Source organism: Phyllostomus discolor, chromosome 6 (assembly GCF_004126475.2).
Source record: "Phyllostomus discolor isolate MPI-MPIP mPhyDis1 chromosome 6, mPhyDis1.pri.v3, whole genome shotgun sequence".
NCBI classification, from domain to species: domain Eukaryota; kingdom Metazoa; phylum Chordata; class Mammalia; order Chiroptera; family Phyllostomidae; genus Phyllostomus; species Phyllostomus discolor.
The window spans coordinates 63,632,505-63,651,150 of NC_040908.2; positions in this window are offsets into that span (position 1 = coordinate 63,632,505).

Here is an 18,646-nt window from a genome sequence, read left to right on the forward strand (position 1 = left end):
AATTTTGTCCTCCTAAACCCAGCCTCCGCCCCTCCGCCCTTTACCACATTGTTGTCTGTGTCCATAGGCTAAGCAAGTATGCGTACATGTCCTTTGGCTAATTTCTTCCAGTCCCCTCACTCCCCAATACCCTCCCTTCTGATACATGTCCAGCTGGCCCATGTAGCCATGTCTCTGTTTTTATTTTGTTCATCAGTGGTTTTAAAGTCCCTTCGAATTTTTGGTGCATTTGAGGAACAGAGAAACTTTCTACTCTCCTTCTATAAATCAATCACCCACATCAGGCAGGCTCCTCACTTCTTTACTCTTCACAGAAAAAAACATTCTGGTGCCTCTCTGTGTTGTCCTGAGCATCCTGTATGCAGGTATCTACCTCGCATATTATAAAGGTGTCCTTCTTTCTCCCATTTCTGCCTCTGTTTTCCGGGGTGGGAAGGTGTTGGCTTTCCCCAGGGGCTTCCAGCTCTGCCACCATCTGAAGACAGACACTGGCTGTGGGAAACTTTCTGCAGAAGAAATGGGGACGGCTCAGAAGTGGTGGGGTGCTCAACATGCTCCAGCCAGGCAACCCTCTGTTCCCTCAGGATAAGAGTCTGGAGCAGTGCTTGGCTTCCTCCCTGTGCAGTGGGTCTGTGGGACCTAGGCTGGGTGCAACAGGAGGGACTACTCCACCTCCTTTGCTACTGTGATTGTTAAAACTGATCCAAATCTGGCCAGTCTGATTTTCTTTGGAATTTTCCTACCAGAGCTTTTTTTTGGTTTCCAACTGGAGTTGCTTAGCTGGAAAACTGTATGGGCTGCAGTGGAAGACTGCAGCTCTCTTAAAATCTTACGGAGGGAAGACCTTGTAAGAATTCAGCTTGCCATCTGCTTTGCATTGGGCCCTGCCATGTGGGCATGCAAGTTCTTGTCAACAGAACTCTCCCTAGTCTGGACCTTAGAATTCTAGCATGCCATCTCCTTCTCCTGGAGACAGGACATGCAGCCAATAACAATAGTGGAACCAAAGGATTTAAGAAACTTACTAAGACTCATTATATGCTGGGACACAAAGAAAGCCTTAACAGATTTCAAAGGATCAAATTTTGAATACTTTCTCTGACCTCAGTGGAATTAAGCTGCTTGGAAATTAAGTAATACAGCTTTTAAAACTGAGATATTTTTGACATATTTCATATTTGGTTAAGGTGTACAACACATTGATTAACTAATGAAAACTGCAATTCCTACACTGAACACAACAAAATGTAATTGAGAGAAGTGTTTAAAGCCAAATAAATGGAAGACTATACCATGTGCATTATGTATGGGAAGACACAGAATTGTTAAGCTGTCAACTGTTGCCAAAGTGACCGATAGATCAGTGCAACCCCAAACAAAATGTCGGCAGGGCTATTTGAGGAAATGACACAGCAATTCAAAAGTTATATAGAAATGTGAAGGACCAAGAATAGCAAAGGCATTCTTGAAGAAAATTGGAGGACTTACACTATCAAATATCAAGACCTATAAAACATAGTATTTAACTACAAAGCTACAGTAGTTGAGAAAGTATGATTTTGGCACAAGGAGAGACAAATTGACCAATAAAAAGAGACCCACATCTATAGTCACTTGATTCACAATAGAGGTTACATCAGTGGGAGAAAGGATGAACTTTTTGATAAATGGAGCTGGGCCAATGGATATCCATTGGAAGACAAGATTAATCTCAACTTATACCTCACATAAAATCAGTGGTATTCATTGTGATCTAACGCTTCTAAATGTGAAAGGCAAAGCAATAAAGCTTTTAAAGGAAAACAGAAGAAAAACCTTTGTGATCTTACACTAGGTAAATATTTGTTAGAAAGAATACAAAAGTCTCTAAAAACAAAGGAAAAACCTGATAAATAGGCAGCTTTAAATTAAGAAATTTCACTCATTAAAAGACACCATTATGAGAATAAAAAGGAGCCCTGAAGGCTGTGGCTCAGTTGGGTATCGTCCTGCAAAGCAAAAGGTCACCAGTTCGATGCCCCGTCAGGGCACATGCCTGGTTTGTGGGCCAGGTGCCTGACTGGGCCATGTGTAGGAGGCAACTGACTGATGTTTCTCTCTCACATCAATTTTTTTTCTCCATCTCTTTCTTCCTCCCTTCCTGTCTCTAAAAATAAGTAAAATCTTAAAAATAAAAGTTATAAACCAAGCCAATAGGCTACTGAAAAAAATGTCTATCTTCCTACCTTACTAATGCATGTTTGTAAGGATGACCTGGAAGCCAGGACCTTTAGAACTCTCAGGCTCATAGAGTCCATGCCTGAACCTGGTAATACTGGAAGACATGGCCCCAGCCTGTGCTCAGGGCTCGCCCCCAGTTTCTTCCCACCTCTGACTCCATCCTGCACTGTGAGAGGTCATGCATGCCTGCATGGGGACACTGCAGCCAGGAAGCTGAAGCTCAATCCACAAGCAGCTCTTCTTCAGCTAGCACCCAGGCCCAGGGGTGTGCACACCAGCGATGCCATTGACCCTTGGAGAATGGGCCCAGGGAAGGAGCCTCTGCAGCCCAGGACATGGGCTGAGCTATTTAGACAGTGAATTCTGGTTCTCAGACACCTAGCATAGTCTAGAAAGGGGTGGCTGTATCTTCAATGTCCAAATGGATGTCCAACGTCCTCACCCTTAGGGAAGGTCACAGCTAGGGCACTGCCAGACTGGGAGCCTCTAAAGCCAGGACCTTTCTCACATGGGCCCAAGGGTCATCCTCCTAAGAAACTAGTTTCAGAATCCTCATCTCCCCGCTCCCCTCTTCCCCTCTCTCTGGACTTTGTGTCCTATACTTGGACACCAAAACCACCCCAATTTGTCTTTCCCTCATGGTCTCCGATGTCAGCACGGTCACTTGATGCTTCCTAGCCCTTCTTGCTTTAACCTCTTCACCTCTCCAGTCTTTGTGAACATCATGACCAGATTAATCTTTCCAAAACACAGCTGTCATCACGTCTGTCCATACAGCAAAATTGCCACGGTCATTGAAGCAGCGTCCTCAGTTTCAAATTCACAGCCTTCCCGTTGAGTCTTCTTCCCACAGCATCTCTCCTGCCACACTGACCACACTCTCTCATCCAAAGTCTTGGAAGTGCCCTGGTCAGCATCAAGGTCAAATGAAAGTCTGCAGGATATAATTTTAAGGTGAGTGTGTATTACCCCTTCCAAACCTGGTGAACTATGTCCCAGATGGATCATAAAGTCCCTAGTAATCAAAACATTTAATTAACCAGGAATTTCTGTCTCACAATCATGCCAAATAAAATAAGACTTACTACTCTTTCTTTGGCCTGAGGTCTTTGTTGCTCTTTCGCACTTTGGAGGTGGAACTGCCTCCCCCTTCAACAGAGCCTTTGGGCCACTCCCTGAGGAAGAGTGCCTACTCCCACTATCCCACTCCAGGGAACTGTCAAGGTGAAAGGCCTCATCAGTTCAGTTCTACATTTTAGCCTGTCACATAAGGCCTGTCCATGATAAGTAAAACTTTCTGAAGGAAGAAAACTTCACAAAAACTTTTTGAAGAAAAAAAAATGGTTCCAATTGTGAACACTGATGAGATTTCTAAAACATAAGTAGGAAGTTAAACAATAAAATGAAAAGCTCTCATGCCAAGGAAAAGTTTAATTGAAAATGCTTCTTCAGCCCTGGTTGGTATAGCTCAGTGGATTGAGCACCGGCTGCTAAACCAAAGGGTTGCCGGTTCAATTCCCAATCAGGGCACAATCAGGGTTACAGGCCATGACCCCCAGCAACCGTACACTGATGTTTCTCTCTCTCTCTTTCTCCCTCCCTTCCCTCTCTAAAAATAAATAAATAAAACCTTTTTTTAAAAAAGCTGACATAAAAAATAAAAGAAAATGCTCCTTCCGAACTGACTGGTGTGGCTCAGTGGGTTGGGTGTCATCCTGCAAACAACGGTCACTGGTTCAATTCCTCCTGGTCAGGGCACATTCCTGGGTTGTGGGCCAGGTATCTGGTTGGGGGCATGAGAGAGGCAACTGGTCATGTCTCTCTCCTTCCCTTCCCCTCTCTAAAAATAAATAAATAAAATCTTTAAAAAAACAAAAGCACTCCTCTGCCTCTCTCTGACAGATTGATTTCAGCAGGCTCTTCTTGCGTGTCATGCCGTGCAGACGTTTGTGGACAACGCGTCTTTTTCCCGTGAGCTTTCTCCACGAGCTCTCCCACTCCGGTTTGTGCATCCCAGTGCTGCTCCTTCTTGCACAAAAGGGGATTTGCGTCCGAGTTGAAAAACCGGTTTTCCCTCCTGTGTTTCTTTCTCTTGTGAGTCTGTCTCCTTTACTGCTCACACAGAAAACTTCGCTTTGACACCAGTGTGTGTGTGGGGGGGGGGTTCCCCACTGGCAGTTCTTTGGGACACCAGCTGGGCATCCTTCAGTTCAACTGGATCCTGCCTGAATTGCAATCCCTCCCAATACTTTTGCCATTGTCACTAATTCCTTGAATTGAGTTTGCTTTCCTTTCAATACCTAAGCGGCTTCTGTCTTCCTGAGCAGACACAACTCAAACACCCTAGTCTTTAGGAACTTAACTTGGGCCAAGCGGTGGGTGATAATTTGAAGGGGAAACAATTCTGAGGAGGTTGGCACTGTTTCCCACCTCTGTTTCCTCAGCTGTGAAGGGGAGTTATTAACACCTAATTAAACTGTTCTACGGATAAGTGAGACGATGTAGGGGAAAAAGCCTGGGGCCAGCTCATACCTAATCCATCTCTAAGTCTATTTCCATCCAGCTTAAGCCCCAGTCCTTTATTGTTCGAAAGACACAGCAGCTGGAATGTTCACCCACAAACCAAAGGTTTGTGAAAATCCACACGAAGTAACTAGAAAGAAGCCACGTCAGTTAAACGGCTCAGTCATTCACTGCCTCATCTTCGCTGGTCCCAGTGCCTAATTTCCTGTCAATTCCCTGCAACAGGGTTTTTGAAGACCCATCGCTGAGTGTTATTTTTATGACCAGATGGATTAAAACATTAGCTTCTTTCTCATGCCCTAATCTAGTTCCTACTCCTGTAGATAAGCAGGACTTTCAATGGTTCGGAAACAGCCGACCTTCGGGAGGTCCATGCATAAATTATGATGTTTGCTTGTTACCAATACCACCTGTGACGTCAGCAGCAGCGTTGGCTAACAGGTGTTGGAGATGCCACTGTCTTGACCTGCAGTGTGGATGTAGATTCCTGTTGCTGGTTAGACAAAGCAAACTGGATTTCTTACATTTAAAGTAAATCCTGTCCACCTGCTCTTTGGCTTTGAGTGTGGAAGGTGTCTTCGCATCAAGGTAAGCAAACACGTCACATTCCCCCTTGGTGGTTCTCTGTGGCGGGCTGTACTCTCACGGTTGTCAGTCAACTCTGCTCTTGGCATGAGATGGGGATGGCTGATTTTTGGTGTATTCAGAAGCAGCGATAATTACATTTTCCTTTCCTTATGTGTTAAGCTCTTTGTTATCTGGAATGATTCATTTTATAATACATTTTGGTGTTAAAATGTTTCATTAACAGAGTCCATACTAAATACATTGTGTGAGTGATCCATTTAAACATGAGAAGCCAAGATTTGCTAAAGTAAAAAAATAATACTAGACACAACAACCTCTTTTTTTTTTTGGATAATTCAGACAGTGGGCCAGTATTTAGTAGCTCCCCCTTCCCCTGTGTGAGCAGGACTTTCCACCACCTGTGGTGGTAAAGACTGGAAGGTCCCAATAGCTCTGGGGCAGAAGGGGGTATTCCCAGGTCTCCAGAGCCCTGTCAGACCCAATCAAAATGGTTTGAACAAAACAAAAAAGAGTGTGTTGGAGGACAACTTTTTGCCTGAATCCAAGGGTTTAAGCAACATCTTCAGGACTTGGTCACACAGTCCCCACCCCTCGGGGGCTATATACACAGGCAGCCTCACTATGGGGCAAAGCGGCTGTCAGAAGCTCCAGGCACAGAGCCTGGCTCTCCACAGGTATGAGTGGGGCTCAGCCCTAACTGGAGAGACTGAGGAAAGGTCTTAGCTCCACTTCTCTGGAAGCAGTAACTGGGACAGTGGTTTTGGGCATATGATGGAAGACACTCCCTTCAGGAAAAGCCTATAGGAGAGGAAAGGAGACAAGAATGGGGTCTCAGGGGTCTCAGGTCAAATCTGACCTGGTCTGACCCACAGGATATGACCCTAGAGGTGAGGAAGCCTGACCGTTTACATGTCATATCATTCAGTCATTGGCTATGGTCTCCCAGGTGAAGGAATTACTCCCTAGGCAAAAAAGGTCTTCTAGCTCCAAGCAATCCCCCAGGAGGGGCAGCTCCTGGGCCCCACAGCACCCTCTACGGGACAGTCAGTGGGACTCTTCCCGTGTGCTTCTTGGGTGCATCCCTGCTTTGGGAATGAGGGCTTCCAGACTCACAGAGTCTAGATTTGACATAAAAAAAAAAAAAGCACAAATCCTTTTCAGTGGGACAATGAGAAATGCCACTCCTATCTTCACTACTAGGTTCTGATGCCAGTGTGGCCGACCTTTTGGAAACACCACATGTCAATGGCTGTTCATTTAAGGAGTGTACCACGTCTTAAAGAAAAGTGTCCCACTTTCATAGGGACCATTGATATGTCCAGTGCTATGTCCAGATTGGTTGCATTTTTTTAATCCTCACCCAAGGATATGTTTATTGATTTTAGAGAGAGAGAGAGAGATCAATCAGTTGTCTCCCGTACGTGAACCCAATCTAGGTATGTTTCTCTCTCTTTCTCTCTTTCTCTCTCTCTCTCTCCTCTCTCTCCCTCTGTCTCTCTAAAGTCAATAAATATGTAACATCCTTGGGTGAAGACTAAAAGAGAGAGAGAGAGAGAGAAGACAATATCTTTCTCCACCATGTGAGGACACCACAAGAAGGCAGCTAGCTGCAAACTGTGAACAGAGTCCTCACCAGACACCTGCCACAACCTTGATCTCGGACTCCTAGCCTCTAGAACTGTGAGAAAGAAATGTTTCCTGTTTCAGCACCCAGATGATGGTATTTTGTTGTAGCAGCCTGAACTAAAACATGTGGGTACAAAATACTGGCCCCCTGCCTCAGGGGAAGCAACTTTGCGATATGGTTTATGCTTTAGAGCGGCTCCCCCATGTATCAGGCCAAGTCACTGCTTGTCTCTGCCCCATTCCCTATTATCTTAGTCCCTTCGGGCTGCTCTAACAGAATGCAGTACACAGGGTGGCTTATAAACCACAGAACTTTATTTCTCTGGAGGCCAGAAGTCCAAGGTCAAGGCATCGGCAGATTCAGTGTCTGGTGAGGGCCTGATTCCTGGATCATAGGTGGCTGCTTTCTCCTTGTGTCCTCATAGGATGGAAGGGGCAACAGGGCCCTCTGGGGTCTGTTATAAGGACACAGACCCCATTCACCAGGGCTCCAACCCTCGTGACCTAATCGCTCCCAAATGTTCTACCTGTAATTACTCTAATATTGGGGGTTAGGTTTCAGCATACAGATTTTGGGGGACACAACATCCAGACCATAGCACTGCCCTGCTTCACTCGCTCAGCCACTGCTGTCGCCCGGACCCCTGTACCATGACACACTGTGTTTCAGGGAGTCCAGCCTGAGAAAGTCATCCCCTGGAAAGGCCTGGGGAGCAGCCAGAGGACAGGACTCTGGAACCGGGTTGCTCACCAGCCAGCTGGCACTGAGTACCCCATCCTCACTCTCAATGGAGTGTTGATTAACCTGTCATAATATTTAAAGTGTGTTTTAATTTCTCAATGACAGTTGACAACGCAATATTATGTTAGTTTCAGGTGTGCAGCATAGTGATTAGATGTTTATAACTTACACAGTGATCACCCCAGTAAGTCTACTGCCCCTCTGACACCACGCAGAACTGTCATAATTCAGCAGAGTGTTCACTAAAACTTTTACTTGTGGTGAATTGAGATAAGAAAGACCCATAGAGGAGGTCCTCCCTCGTGCAATACTGTTGCTTTTTAGAGGTGCGGGAGAGACAGTAACTAAGGGTAGTAGACTTGTTTGGTGCTACTGAATATCATTGATTCTTGGAAGAGAGAAAACGACTGTCTCAGAAAACAAACCTAATCAAAGCAAGTGTAAGAGTGCCAGGGCCTCCTGCACGATGTGCAGACCCCTCTCGCCTGCAGCTGGGGTTCACGGAGATGAAGACTGGGAGCAGGACTTGTTCTGAGAGCTGCGGACCTTCAGAGACAAGCCCTCGCTGTCCTGAGCTCCTGCTGAGAGGCTGAGAAGCAAGCTCTTAAGCTTCCCAGAGGCCTTATTGTTTCACTGGGAGAATCCGAGAGGGACACCCTTCGTTGCTTTAAAGGGACCTTTGTGTGACGGAATGAGACTCTGGCCCCTTGATTTTCCTAACGTTTTGACATAATTTTGTACTGACACAGAAATATGTAGGTAATTTCATACTGCTTCTCTAAAGATAGTGTATTTTCTTTCTCTGGATGCTTTAAGGTTTTCCTTTGTGTTCAGTTTTCAGTAGTTGGATTTTTGTAGTGTTTCTAGGTGTGGAGTTATTATTTTTTTTTCATTCATTCACCGATTTATTTATTTATAAGAAATGCATTTCTTACTAGGTTGTTAGGAAAACCAACAAAATAAACTGAATGAAAGCAAGCAGTTAATGAACTGTATAAGTATTAAGTCAAATGTTAGTGATGACATAAATCTTACTGTCTTTCCATTGGTTCTCTCTTCCCTGCCAACCTTTCTTCTTTAATGATAACATATTTTCTTTTTTTAATTAATTAATTTATTTTTTAATCATTGTTCAAATACAGTTTTCTCCTTTTTACTCCCAATCCAGTCCCCCCTCCCACCCCTCCCCACTTCCCTCCCATTACCACCCTCCCCTTAGTTTATGACCATGTGTCCTTTAAGTTTGTTCCTGTGAACCCTTCCCACTGTAGGTATGGAGTTATTTTTATAAAAGGTTTTTAAAATTTGTTTCCCCCAGCACAGGGCTTCTGGTTGGTCTGGGCTCTACTCCTCTGCCTCTGCCCAGAATTAACAAATGCCCCAAAGAAAACACATAGTCATTGATACTAACTCACGTCTGAAAGAGTCTCCCCTCTGGAATTTCAGTCTGTCTCATGATTCCTCCACAGTGATCTGATGTGTTCTAGAATGTAATGTGTCTGATTTATCTGACTTTTCTAGATATTACGGCAGGAACTTCAACCTCTTATAACCTATTTTTATTCTGACTAGAAGGGCAAGTCTGAAGTTCCTCTTTTTATTTCCATCTGAGGGAAATTTTAAATGAGAGAAGAAAATTGAACTAATCATAGAATTTCAGCATAGGAAATTTGTCCACCCACACAATGCTTGAAATCTTTATATAATATCCTTGAGTTGTCATCCACCCTTGCAAACTGCCTGGGGAAGGAAGTTTATTAACCCTCAAGTTACAGTGCTCCTGGATCTTTGAGAGTGTTGTTCTGAGATGCCCATTCAAGGTAGAGGGGGGCCTTCTTCAGCCACGTGGCTTTCACCCTCATTCTGAGGAGCTTCAGAGTAAAGGTTGAGCAAAATGCGTGCCTTCTGCTTATGCAGTGCTGCAAATAATGAAGACTTCAGTTGTGTTTTATAATAATCACCATTATACTTCTGTTCACAGACAAAAAGAGATGGAGTATTTTGTCTTAGAAGATATCGGCTCCATGATTCAGAACGAGGCTATCACGAGACTCCTCTCACCCATGACGGTTCAGCTGTGCCATCTGATCCTTTCCACGGAGAGGAGTGACGTGGACAGTGAGGCATTCGCCTCCCTGGAGGAGCCTGCAGAGGCATTGGCTCAGGCTAGTGAAGAGTTTGTGCAAATTGCTAAAAGGTAATGATTTCAGAAACCTATATGATCCTATTAACCAATGTCTCCCTAATAAATTTAATTTAAAAAGGTAATGATTTCAAAAAATTTGAGTCCTTTACCTGACATGTTTACAGAAGGAGTAACTAGAGCCTAATTAGAGTCAAGTCAGGTGTGAAATGTAAACTGATAAAACAGAAAGCAAACTCACTTAATGTGTTATTAGTTGGGTGTAATTTCAATATGCAAACATTTCAGAATTAGTGGACCAGTCTTTCCACTAAGAAGCAGTTGTATGTCCCATCAAAAGGTTTATAGGCTCATTCCTATTTCACAGATTATTATTATTACAGAGATACAAATAAGAATTTTCAGTTGTCTAAACATCATTTTCTTTCTTTTTTAAAAAAGATTTTATTTATTTATTTATAGATAGAGGGGAAGGGAGGGAGAAAGAGAGGGAAACATCAATGTATGGTTGCTTCTCCTGTGCCTCCTACTGGGGACCTGGCCCGCAACCCCAGCATGTACTCTGACTGGTAATTGAACCAGCGACCCTTTGGTTAGCAGGCTGGCACTCAATCCACTGCTCCACATCAGCCAGGGCTAAACATCATTTTCATGTCTGCCATTCAGTGCATCAGGCCTGGTTCCTTTAGTAAACCTGCATGCAAATTATTTCTATATTAAATTCCAGCCCCAAGGTTAATAGAAAAGGGTCTCATTATAACAAAACCGAATTCTATAAATGATAGTGGAATACAACTTATATGTTATAACAGAAGTGTTACATTTTTACTGTCCAAAATGTAATGTACATGGGGAACCCAAAAAAATCCCTGGAATTTATTTATTTAAAAATTGTGTATTTATTCTTACATGTTTAAACATCAGGCACCTTCAAAGTGCTCTCCATTTGATGCAACACTCCTACTGAGATGGCTTTCCCACTGCTCGAAGCAGTGTTGAACTCGTAGGTTTTGATGCCTTTTAGTGCTTCTGCCGTTTTTTAAAATTTAATCTTTACTGTAATTTTTTTCCAGTACCAATTAGTCCCGTTATGCCCCCCTCCCTTAGCAATCACCATACCATTGTCCCTGCCCATGAATCCTTTTTCCTTTTTGCTCAATCCTTCCACCCCCTATCTTCTGCCATTTTTTGTTTCACCTCTTCCACATAGACAAAACTGTTCCCTTGATGACTTTTTAAATCTGGGAAAACAAAAAAAAAGTTGCTCAGGGCAGGGTCGAGTGATGAGGGAGAGCACAGGCTCATGCTGTTTTTGGGCAACAGCTGCTGAGCACTCAGCGCAGTGTGGGCAGGTGCGCTCGTAAGTCACTCATCATGAAATGGGTAAATGCTTTGGAAGAGTCTTCAAAAAAAATTCACCGAAGCCAAACGCAGCCTCTCACAACAATGCCAACTTGTGCACTAAAACAAATGGGTTCCTAGAACACTTACCTAGCAGGAGAAGCCCGTACAATGAGGGGCCTGCCCTCCAGAAGTTCTTCTTGGGTCCCCTGTCCTAGATACTGGAGCTAGATTCCCCATGTTTGAGTCCTGCCCCAACACTTACCTGTTGTCTGGCTACGCCCTGAAGCCTGTCTGAGCCTCACCTGTCAAGGCAGATGTGAAAACCAAACCTCCCTCACAGGCTGCCGTTGGGTCATGAGAAACAGTTCACACAAATCCAGGTACCTGGAACATGGTAGCATAGGATGGTGGCTTCAGATATATCTTTAAAATAGAAAGAGTCTCATAAATATGCTTCTCTTTCATCCAACGGTGTGTACCGGCCACCCACTAAGGTATCAGACACTACTCTCGGTACTGAAACACAGCTGTGAGAAAGACATTCCCAGTCCCTGCCCTCAGGAGCAGAGGAGCAAACAGAGAAGAAAACATGTAACTATATCCACAGGGAAAAGCCAGACATTTACTTCTGCTGTAGTAGGTTATCACAAAATTAGGAACCTGAAACAACACATCTTCATTATCTCACAGTTTTGTAGGTTAAAAGTTGGTGGGCTTGGCTGGTTTCTTTGTTTCGGGTCTTACAAACCAAAATCGAGGTGTCTGCAGGCCTGACTCTTGCACAGAGCCTCTGGGAAGAATTCGTGCCCAGCTTCTTTCGAGTGGTTGGCCAAACCCTGTAGTCATGTAGTCATGGACCGAGGAATCCCTTTCTTACTGGCTGTCAGCCGGTGGCTGGTCTCTGCTCTTCCAGGCTGCCTGCATTCCATGCGGCCCCTCCTGCCTGCAGGTCAAGCTCCTCTCAAGCTTCAAACCTCCCTGCCGTCTCCTTCTGCCTGCCTCCTCTGTTAAGGGCTCATGTATTACATTGGACCCACCTGGATAGTCCAGGGTCATCTCCCTCATTTAAGGTCAGCTGATTATTACCATAATCCTATCTTCAGAGTCCCTCCTCAGCAGGGCCAGATTCAGATTTGATCAACTAGCCAGGAGGTGGGGATTTTGAGGCAGGAACATCTTTTGAACTGCCCACCACAGGACTTAACAATTAAATGTCATGCATGTTCTCAGATTGGGGACAATTAGTAAAATTTGAATATTGATTTTGGATTAGATAATAGCATTGTGTCAGTGTTTAATCTCCTGATTTTGATGATTATTCTGTGGTTGTGAAAATGAAAGTCCTTTCCACAGGGAATCCAAATTGAATTATTTTGGGGTGAAGAAGCACCATGTCTGGAACTTTCTATACACACACATGCATGCATGCATGGACACACATGAATGCATGCACACACATCCACACATGCACATACACATCTACACACATGCACACAGAGAAAGAGAATGATAAAACAAACATGGCAAAATGAGAACAACTGGTGAATCTGGCTATATCAGAGTTTCTTATATCATTTTTGCAACTTTTTTAAAGTTTGAAATTATATAAAAATAAAAGTTACAAAAATATTGTTGAAAATAATCCTGCTCAAAAGTTAAGCAAAGTGTAAACAAAGAGCATTCAGAACTGTACAAGACCTAAAAACATTGAGAATAGGGTCTCATATGGTCCATCGACGCCCCTTCTGGGCATCTACCCACAAGAAGTGAAAGCAGGGGCTCGGACAGGTGTTTGCACGCCACAGTTCACAGCAGCACGATTCACAGCAGCCAGAAGGTGGAAGCAGCCCCAGTGTCCATGCACAACAAAATGGATAAACAAAATGTGGTGCATGCATACAATGGAATATTATTCAATCTTAAAAAGGAAGAAAATTCTGACCCATGCTACAACGTAGATGAGCCTTGAAGACCTAATGCTAACTGAATTAAGCCAGTCACAAAAAGAAAACCACATTGTATGATTCTAGATGAGGTCCCTAAAGCAGTCAACTTCACAGAGACGGAGAGTGGATGCCCCGGGTGCAGGGTGGGGAATACCAGGGGAGATGGGGAGTTATTATTGTTTAATGAGAACAGAGTTTCAGTTCAGGAAAATGAAAACTGTTCTGGAGGTGGGTGGGTTGTGAATGTGCTTAATGCCACTGAACTGCACGTTTAAAAAGGGTGAGATGATGATAATGTTTGAGTCGTGTGTGTTTTAATACACACGTGAGAGATGTGGAGCTGGGGACTGTACATGGCATGGCCCGCTCATGTAACATGAAAAAAAGGAAAGGAGAGAAACTTGCCATAACATTGACTTAGGAGTTTGAGAATGTAGCGATTTTACACCAATTTCATACTCTTTTGTGCATTCTAAGTTTTCTAACTCAAGGTATTTTGTAATCACAAAAAAAGATACACACTACATTTGAGAGAAGTTAAAAGTCCTTTTTGTCTGTTTTAATACAAATGCCTTTGCTGTATTGTCTGTTCCAGGCATGTAAATTATTTATAAAGAGCATTACCTGTGCTCATGACCATGGAAATGGTCCAGCCCATCCATCAGGGCAATACTGCAAATAATTCATGTTCTGGCCCCACCGGCTCCCCAGGCAGCTGCTGGGGCAGATCTCGGGAAGGGCCGACAGAGGCACTCAGCGCAGGGCATGCTAAGTGTTTGGCTGGCAGGTTCCAGTGCTTCTCTCTACCGGGTAAGCTCTCAGCCAAAAAGAACTCGCCAGGTCAGCAGACCGGTGTTGGTAGCAAGCCAGGTTTCAGGAAGACCCCACAAGAGAAGGCTAACACAAGTATATGCTTCTTTTTGCTCAAAAAATGAACCCAATGATAAATATTTAGAAAATGCAAATGAAATGAGGAAGAAAAGAATTACTCATAAGCCCACACCCCAGAGATAACCACAATGAAGTGGGGTGTATATTTGTTCCAGATATTTCTCCTCTTTCTCTCTCCTTCCCACTCCCTCTTCCCATCCTTTTTTCTTCCCTATCCCTCTGTTAAAATTTTTTATAAAGAACTGTATGTGTGTATTCATATACACATATACCATATGTACACATGGGTATGTATATGTAAGTGGGTCTCATATATATACCCATCCACACATGCATGGCCATGGCCATATAAAGTTCATCATGCTGGTGAACAGGACAGGGCCCCTGGGTTGCCACTCCCAGGCGGCACCATCTGCTTCAGGTTCTGGGCGACTGAACAGGGCTTTGGGGTTGCTCTGCACAGTCAGCACGAGCATCACGGCGGCAGCCCTGGGAAAGATGGCGCTAGACACATCCTACCCCCTCCACTTCACCGTCCGTCCCTCTGGGACCACCAGGTTGGGGCTTTCTAGTTACCTTTTCCTCCTGACTTCTGGTGTAACTGCACTGTGTGATTTTTGAGGAGTGTTTTGTAGCCCAGCATTTGGTCTACATGGTTAAACGTGCTGTGTGCTCCCTCATAGACAGGTATGCCATTAGTGGGTGTAGTGTTCTGTGTATGTCATTTAGAGCAGATCCATATGCTCAGATCTTCTGTCCCTGTGGATTTTTCCCAGAGAAGTGTGATAAAAACTCTCACTATAATCGCATTTAATTGTTTCTCAAGGTTTTCTAGGCTGTGCCTCATTCTTCCTTTGTCTTTCATGACACTGGCACTATAATAAGTGCTGGTTGGTTATTTTGCAGAATGTCTGTCGATCTGGGTTTGGCATTTTTTTCATGATTAGGTTAAAGTTATGCATTTGTGGCAAGGATACCACAGAAGTGATGTTGTGTCTCTTGTTTATGCATTCTGTTGTGGTGTTTATATGATTTCACACTGGTGATTTCAAACTTCATCACTAGGTTAAGGTGCTGTCTAATGGATATCTGCACTGTATTTTCCTTTGCAATTTGTATGTTCAAGTGCCTTCTGCAACTGTTATGTTTCCCTTCAAACTCTCATGCATCGGCTCTGTGTACCTTGCCTGCAAAATTGTTACTGTGATATTTGCCTACTGATAACTTTATTTCCCTCATTCCCTCCACATTTATTCATTGGAATTCTTCTCTACAGAAAGGTTATTCTTCTTCTCCCTTTTACTCATTTATTCAGTTTTACTTTATTCAATTATTTATACATTACAGGCTCATAGATATTTATTTCATTTAATGGGTTTTAATGCAATACTGTCAGCATTTATTTTATTCTTCACCTCTTTCCTTCTTTGGTCACAGGGGGGCTCCTTCCATTAGCTCCTGTGTCCTTCAGACACCTCTCCATGTTTTAAAGCACTTCTGTGCTTTCTAGGCTCATCTTGTACTTTCCCAGCCCAAGCTCTGGAATCAACCTCTCGCCCAGAGAGCCTTGGTTTCTTTATTGAAGAACAGCCTCTAGAAACCAAGAGGTGGGCTCCAGATATGCTCATGACTACAGGGTGCCATTGCTCCTTGGGCCTCTCAGCAGACAGAGCGAAGAAGACATGCACACATGCCGACCATGGACACACAGCCCTCGGTGCTCACTTCTGCACATCGGAGCACACGTTCATGTGTAATGTTTATACACACGTAGTCATACTGGAATCGTCCATTTCAGTGTGGCACCTCAGTTTTCTTCTCACCATCCCCTCTCCTTAGCTGTAGCTTCTTTCTCCAGCAGCAGGAATCCTCACTCCCATGATCCACAATAAATCCACTTACTGGTTCAACCCTGGCATACACATGAAGTTGCAGACTGCACCTATAACCACCTGAGGCAGAGACGGACTAACTAGCGGGAAGTTTGTATGCAGCTCTTAATGTTTGCAGCTTGACCCTCTCCTGAAAAAGTGCTGTTCTCCAAAGTCACTTAGGTTAGTTCTTTTCTTTCCCAAAGTGCTTCCACATTATTAACTTATAACTGTATTCGTCTTCTGAATTCATCTTCTGAACTGTATTCATTGCTGCATCTGAATTACCATAAACTTAGCAGCTTAAAGCAACCCTATTTATTATCTCACGTTGTCTGTGGTCAGGCGTAGGGGTAGCTGGGGTAGGCCTCTGGTTGCCTAGGCTGGGTGACCTGGGTGGCCCAAGTGTCCACTGGGCTGCCCTCTCACCTGAAGCTTGGGAGCCACACGAGCTCCCTGGCTGTGAGCAGAAGTCAACTCCTTGGGGTTGTAGAATGAAGGCCCTGACATGTGGCCCTCTCTACAGTGTGGCAATTTGTTTCTTCAAGGTCAACAGTTGAGTGTCTCTTCAGGAAGGATCCACATCCTCTGTTAAGGGCTCACCTGATTTGGTCAGGCCCACCCAAGATAATCTTTTGACTAACACAAGCCAACTGATGAGGGACCTTAATTACATCTGAAAAAGTCCCTTTTGCCTGTGACATAACATGATCATAGAGTGACATCCATCCTGTCCACAGGTCTGACCCACAGGCCAGGAGAGGCCACTTTCATTTTTTTCACTTTTGTGTCCTGGAAATAACACATACTATTTGACAAATATAGCCTTACTTTTTTATACGATATTCCATTGCCCATATTCCATTATGTGTATGAATGCACAACAACTTATTCAACCACTCTCTGGGCACTTAGGTTGTTTCCAGGATTTGAAATTATAAACAAGGCTACAACAAAAACCCTGTGCACATGTATTTTCCAGCTGATGGAGAAGGTGGATTCTTAGCTGAGGGATTTCTGGGTTGAAATATACTATATATTAAATATGTATTAAGTTATTTGTCTTTCATAGAACATATTGGATTATATTATCCAACACACATGTATTAAGTGATAAAAGCAAAGTGTACAGTGTATTGTTACATTATCACGTTTGCAAATATTGAAATATACATCACCCTGGCTGGTGTGGCTCAGTGGACAGTCTCCAGTTTGATTCTCAGTCAGGGCACATGTCTGGGTTGCAGGCCAGGTTCCCCAGTAGGGGGCGCACAGGAGACAACCACACGTTTCCCTCTCCTTCCCTTCCCTTCTGTCTCAAAATAAATAGATACAATCTTAAGAAAAAGAGAACTATATCAGACATTAAGGTTACCAGCCATTTGTGTGTCATCTGTATTTCAGATATCTTCTTCCAGTTTACCACCTGTCTTCTGACTTTCAAGTTTTTTTGCCACTTAAATTTTTAAAGTTTTTATGAAGTTAAATTTATCTACCTATTCTTCTATAGCCTTTGGCCTTTGACTCATAGTTACAAAGATCTCTCTACACCAAGATTAAAGAGAAATTCACTCATCTTTTCTTGTATGGTTTTGATTTTACATTTAAATTCCCTAATCCTTTTGGAGTCATCTTGTGTACAAACTGAGATAGAGAACTCCCTTTATATTTTCCTGGATGGCTACTCAACTGTCCCAACATCACTTATTATAAAGTCTATCTTTACCCAAGTAATTCGAGATGCCACCTTTATCATTTCATGTGAGGTGATTTTAAAATACTGAATACAGTACATTCTGTATGCAAAATTGTAGTGCCTCTAGATAAAATTGTCTCCTTCTAGAGAGATTTTAGTTTTATTTTGGTGGGCAGTAAAACTAGGGAGAAGTCATTCTCCTCCAATCAAAGCCTTGAGATGATTCAAGACTAGTTTCCGTCTTTCTAAGGAAATGCCTCTTTCTAGTTTGTTCTCACTCCTAACGTGTAGCTTTTGGGGTCTCTACTGAAATCCTGGGGTGACCACCAGGTTCCCTCCCTGTTGGCAAGACACAGACCCTGATTCTTGTTTTCTCAGCACCATGAGATGGCTAAGGTCATGGTGGGTGTAGCAGCCACTTTTCACCAAGTGGCTCTTGTTTTTACGCCTCTTTTTACAACTCTTGGCTATGTTCCTCAGGATTAAGTCCTGCTGCCTTGTTGTTCTTTAGAACCATAAAATATCTGGAATTTCTGTAGTATTTTATCTACCCTTTATGTGTTGTTGGCAGAAAGGTTGGTCTGATACCCTCACAGCTTGAAGCAGAAATTTGAAAATGCTTACTACTGTGACTCAAATTAGTAATTTCAAAGATCAAGCCAACAATATCATTCAAGCCATAAGTTAAAAAGCAGGAAGATATAGAAATCATATATGAAAAAATAGTAGACATGGAAGACAGATTCAATTTGCAAATAATGGGAATTCTAGAAGGAGAAAAATGAAGACATTGAGGAGAGGCAATAATTAAACAAATACTAGAAGAAAATTCCTCTGAGACAATTAATGACCAAATCTGTACGTAAAAACTGCTTCCTGGGTTCTAGGCAAGACTGTGGAGGAAAGATTATCTATCTATCTATCTATCTAGCTAGCTAGCTAGCTACCTATCTATCTATAAAGCATATGTTGGTAAATTCTTATTGCTTTCAAATACACAAACAAAAAAACTACTTACAAAGGAAGCTCAGTTAGCCTGGTATCAGATAGACTGGC